The sequence below is a fragment of the Mchenga conophoros genome, linkage group LG17, assembly GCF_057382185.1.
Source record: "Mchenga conophoros isolate Kocher_MC1m ecotype Shallow Benthic linkage group LG17, M_conophoros_male_GT1.1, whole genome shotgun sequence".
In the NCBI taxonomy this organism is placed as follows: domain Eukaryota; kingdom Metazoa; phylum Chordata; class Actinopteri; order Cichliformes; family Cichlidae; genus Mchenga; species Mchenga conophoros.
Window position 1 is genome coordinate 6,472,628 of NC_140542.1, and position 6,000 is coordinate 6,478,627.

General features: G+C 41.6%; 1 protein-coding gene across 1 annotated transcript in view; it reads right to left on the reverse strand.

Annotated features, from left to right (window-relative positions):
* raver2 (ribonucleoprotein, PTB-binding 2) overlaps nt 1–6,000 on the reverse strand; it is a 91,275-nt gene that overhangs the window by 29,266 nt on the left and 56,009 nt on the right. The gene's annotated exons all lie outside the window — the stretch shown is intronic.

The following is a 6,000-nucleotide window of genomic DNA, read 5'->3' on the forward strand; positions in this document are numbered from 1 at the left end:
AGTCATGACACACATCTTTGACTCAACAGATCTCTAAAACTTATTTGGATGTACACAGATGTAATGCTTTGGTGCGTCCATGCTGATGGTTTTGTATTTTTATTCTGTTCTTAATGTTAAGCGCTTTGCTCAGCACTTGCTTTATAAAAGAGTTGACTTGGCTGGCAGCTCTGCATTGAAGAAGCCTAGAGTGCAGAGAGTTCTGGCAGGAAATTCTTGCTCACTCATGTCTGTATCTCAACTTGCTGTGCTAAACTTTTCAGTTTTATTTAATTTCATTATATGATGCCAGTTGAAAACTGGTTCATCATTATTCTTACTTTTTCAAGTCATCTGCTGCGTTTTTTCTTATTTGTCTAAACTTTTTTCCACTGTATTTACTGATATGTTGCATTACTAATATCTTACTGATTTTTCTTTATTGACTTTTCAGATCATCAACAGGGAATAATAAACAATCCACATCTGAGTGTGGTTATTTATATATCTATCAAGCGTCTGGTCAGGGTAATATATGGGTTTTGATTAGTCCATGTGATGTGACCATGTGACCAACAACATGTGATTCAAGACTACACTGCATTATTATCAGATGAAGAGCAGAAGTGCTTGAACTGTTTCATCTACCAAAATCAGAATCAGAATACTTTAATAATCTCTGAAGAAATGATGTGGTTACAGTTGCTCCAAGGCAACAACAGTAACAGACTGAACTAAATTAAATAATACAATATATCACAAAATATAAGAGATGGCTATAATATATACAAATAGCTCAATTATAATTATAAATGGGTGGCACGGTGGTTAGCACTGTTGCCGCACAGCAAGAAGGTCCTGAGTTCAATTCCACCATTAGGCCGGGGTCTTTCTGTGTGGAGTTTGCATGTTCTCCCTGTGTTTGTGTGGGTTCCCTTTGAGTACTCTGGCTTCCTCCCACCATCCAAAGACAAGCAGTTAGTGGGGATAGGTTAATTGGTTAATCCAAATTGCCCATAGGTGTGAATGCTGGAGTGAATGTGAGCGAAAATGGTTGTCTGTCTCTGTGTGTTGGCCCTGTGATAGACCGGTGACCTGTCCAGAGTGTACCCCGCCTCTCGCCCTATGACAGCTGGAATAGGCTCCAGCGAAGGATAAGTGGAAGCGAATGGATGGATGGATAATTATAAATATCCAGAAAAGATGCAACAAAGAGGTAAAACTACAGAATGAGAGCTGCTGATTTTCTCAAGGTAAAGACTCTTCACTATTTATGAGAGAAGACCAATCATTTCACCAATCCAAGAACTCCCTTTTAACAGGAAGAGACTTCCAGCACAAAATGACTCGTGGATGAGTAACCATCTGCTGTTTGGAGTTGGGGTTGAGTGAAAAGAGAAGGAAAAAAATCCCATTGCATTAACATGTGCCAATGGACTGCCTGGAATCTCAGTATCATCAGTACAACAGGAGAAACGGCAAATACGAATTTAAAGCGGATTCACTGAATTAATGCTGTCAAGCTCAATACTGCAAAGACACCTTAAAAACAATTTTTAAAAAAAGCAGTTGCCTGTCTACTCTTAAATGATGTTACTATACATGTGACTGTGCATGTGTGTGCACGCATAGCTAGCAATCACTGTGTCCGACAGCTCTTGACCTCCAGTCGTGGTCCCCAGCAAAGCGATGCAGAATGCATCACTGGCAGGGCTCAGGCTCGGGGGAGCACCTGTCAGTTTGTCGGTGTGTGTTTGTGTGTGCGTGCGTGTGTGTGCGTGTGTGTGTGACACAGTTTAAATGGTCACGTCAGTTGTCGGAACAGAGTGATGAGGTCAGGACAGCCCTGTCACAGCTGTCTTTGAAGAGAGGTACATGGCCTATCACAGTGACAGCTTTAAGTGCAAATGTCTTTATGACGAGTGCTGGACAACGAAGGGAGAGGTGGAGTTAATCTAAGTAAGCCTCCATTAAAAAAAAAGGGGGAAAAAAGAACGCTTGTGGTGTACTTCTGCTAAATCGAATGATTTCACAGATTTATCGTCACCTTTGTGTGCAGCGGGAAGACGCCACTGAATGAGATCATCTTTTCAAATAAAACTTTGAAACACTGCGTTTCACCAAAGGGGGTCAATAATTGTGTCAAGAATCTTATGCTTGTACTTGGAAAGATTTAATTAGCTCTACAAAAGCAAGTGCCAGTGATTGAGAGAGTAAAAGAGTACATATTCAAAATCAGCTAAATTAGCTCTTTTTTTCTCCCCTGTTGTACTAAATAAGGCAACTGTCTGGCTCCCGACAGCAAAAGAAAACTCATTATTTTCATTTCCATTTTTCTGGTTGATTGTCAACAAAGCTGAAGGTGCCTTGGGGATTTTTCTTCTAAAAAACAAAAAAGAAAAAAAAGTTAAAAGTGGCCGAAAAGCACAAGAAGTGCTCATATCCATCCTCATAAAACACGTATCATGAAAGCTCAGATCCACGTTCACCGCTTTGCTGTTAACTTCTCGGCTTTTGTTCTGACATTGCTGCACATCACCACCATCTGTATCACTTATACACCACTGATAGTGCAGATTTTGCTTTTTTGTTTGTTTGGTTGGTTTTTTTTTTGGAGGGGGGGGGGTTAGGTTGGCACTAGTATGATGCTTTGCTGTGTCCGTACTCATCTAACACTGCTCTGAAGAAATTACTTTTTTGCAGCAATTTATTTCTGCACTGCTTTAAACCATCCAGCCATCAATCTTAATCAAACCACTGGAAGTTATATCCTGACCTGAAAGAAAAATCAAAGGTCTTAAAACAGAACTTGTCCACTCTTTGAAAGACATTTTTATGTAACATTTGTTCTTTTTTTGTCTCCTGCCTATAAATGTGAGTATTCAACTTGCTCCTAGTCATCATTATTACATCAATAGTTGCATATATGCCACCAGTCGTCTTCCTTTGATTGGCATCATACGCCTCTTCGCTATTTCACCTCATCGCTCCACGTCTCGCTGTCCTTCTATTATGCCTGACACTGTCGGCTCTCCTCCTTCACTCCATCCTCTCTCTAATAGTTCTGGCATTCTTAGCGCCGTCCTCCTTTACTCCCATCCCTCCTTCCATTTCCAACCTGCCGTCCTTTCCTCTAATATGGTTGACATTCTTTACTTTCTCTTCCTTCCATTTCTCCTGGCTGACTCAAGCTAAAGTGCTGCCTGGAGGGCCCTTTCATGGGTAGCAGAATTATAACGCTCGGGACCAAGGCCACAGATTAAGTGCACGCCGAACAAAGAAAAAGTGACATAAGGGCTGAGTTCTACTTATGTGCACAGAGGAGGAGGACGGTTTATGCAAGGTGAACTGGAGCTGCTGGCAGTGAGGCATTAGGGAATCATCTTAAACAAATAAATATGCAACAAACAAAATGACCAACTCAGAACAGCTCCTCTTCTATTCTGCAGACAGCACTGATCTCTGACCTGTACAGAAACACATTCAGTATATTGATATTATTAAGTATTAATATCTATGTTATCTCTCTCTTGTAGAGTCTCTCTTGGCTCTTGATGGAGGTGGTCGCATCTTTCTCTCTGTCCCTCCCTTTTATTTCCTGCTTGGCTTCTTTGTCCTTGTCTAGTCTTGTCTAACTCTTAGAGACTCTCTCAGTCTTGTTCTCTGTAAACAAGAAATTATGGATTTGATCAACTGGTCTCTTTTTCGCCCTAAACCAAACCCAAACAACCACTAATTACATGCAGCCTCACCTCACTAGCTGGAAGCTCCAGGGCGGAAGCAGGAACAACAAATTCTCCCAGATCACAAGACGGTGTATGACCCTATCCTCCTACTTCCTCGGACCGGACGGCTGTTGTGTACATCGGCTCTGTCCAATACCCCCTCCCCTGTCACAAGTCGCATGTTTTTTATGTTGTTATGTTGTAAGGTGTGAAGATTCATGTGCTTCATTGTGCTGAGGGTTTTTATTCTATTCTCAAACTGCTCTCCCATAAGGAGCTCAGTCTGGATGGAGTTCTTATTTTTCCCTCCTCTTCCCTCATGTATTTATGTATTTCATTGTTTTTTTACCATCATACATCTCTCTGACCTGTCTTACCAACGTCATGTTTGTGCAATGTATGTACGACGGTCGGAAGGGGTCCTATTTCAACTCTGTGTTCGTGTAACATTGCTAGTAACAATTAAACGGCTCAATCTCAATCAATTATGCTACGCAGTCAAACAGGGAAAACTGTGGTTGGAGACTGCAGCATGACCAAAATTATGGCGACCGTGTACATGCATACATGCAGTCTCCTGACAATAAACAGCGATACAGGTGAAAACTGCACATCTGTTGATGAAAAAGTCCCATTAACTACTTATATTCAGAGTTTAGCCAGACTGATCGCAATGTGCTGGCAATCTGTCCGCATTTATAGGTTGCCTACCACCAGGTGACCTGTGGAATCACATGGTGATTGAAAGTGGTCGCTCAGGTATTGGGGGTGTTGCAGGGCCAATCAGCTGCTCAGCTCACCTGTTTCCAAGTGGTTGCTGCGTGTGACATAATTGAATGGAATCACCGGGCAACCGCTGATATTTCTCAGTCAAACGGAGGTTGCCGTCCTATTTCTACTTTAGTGTGAATGAGCTATTATGCATAAGCAAGACTAGCTAGCTAGCAACGGGAGCCAAACTAGCTACAGAGATTCTACAACCTTACCATGGTACCACGCTAAAGGTTTTATCAGGCATGCAGCATGACTAAAGGCATGGCAATGTCTGTCAACCAGTGCATCATTTACTAAAATCTGGTAAAGAAACGCACAACCTAAGTATTGATTTTTCTTGTAACATCACTACCAGGAAGGCATCAGAGAACCAAACCTGCTTGGCATTCACAGCTAGGATTGTGAATGTGGAAAACATACCTGTTAAATGTTAAACAGTAACATCACTGCATCATTGCTGTGCCTCAGCAGACTATGACTAAACCACTAATATGACTGTAGACTGCCCGAATCCATTCACCACAGTCACTATAAGCAAAAAAGGATGAAATAAAAATGCCAGTCAGGTTGCAATTTCTATTCATGTGTGTTCTGACTCATATATCTCACAGTTCCTGAGGTTTAGAGTTGAATATCACAGTAAGGTGACCTTATGACCATAAATAAACAAATAAAAGAAAGAACTCTTGGGCGTTCCGATATCGCTTTTCAATATTGAAACAAAGATATTATCCATACAGACAAATGGCAAACACACAGGCCTAATACATGCCCATCTCTGCCATAAGGAAAGAGATATAATAAATACTATCATTAACATTACACTAGCAAATAATGGCATGCACATTTTTCATATTTCTGTACATGTTTTCTTTGCATCCTAATAGATGGTGCAGAGCATTTCATAAGCTCTTATCCTGAAATATTCTGGTGCATACATGGTGAAATGCAATAATACAACTGCTCTGAAGCACATAATGTACTGTACATAAAAAAATGCTGAACTATAGGTCAAAGCCTGCTGGCTTTGCAACAGTGAAGCAACATGAGCTAAACACCCACAAAGCATCATGGGACTAGGATGATGTGGGTGTATTGATTTCTATGTGGGAGTGGGGCAGAGGGGTGGAGCTAAAACTGGAAATGCAGTAGATGACAGATGCCGATTGTGTGAACTTTAAATGGGCATGTGGGGGAGGAGTGGATGTAATGGAGCAGGGCGAACGGCGCAAGTGAAAAAAAAGACAGATCAGAGTGGGATGGAAGGAGGGAGGGATGGAGTTGAGGGGTGGGGCCGGTATCACAGTTACCACACCTCACCATAGAGACGGTTGCTTAGTGATACGGCGAGGCTGACCAACACCGATGCTGACCGCCGAATTTTATGTCAGCACCTCTCACCTGGAGGTGTTCTTGTAATAAAGGTGTGTGTGTGAACCGAATGTTTCATATGTCATAATGAGATGAACATTCATGTGTAAAGTCCTTTCAGCTTCTGCACAATATTAAGCTCTGAGAAAAA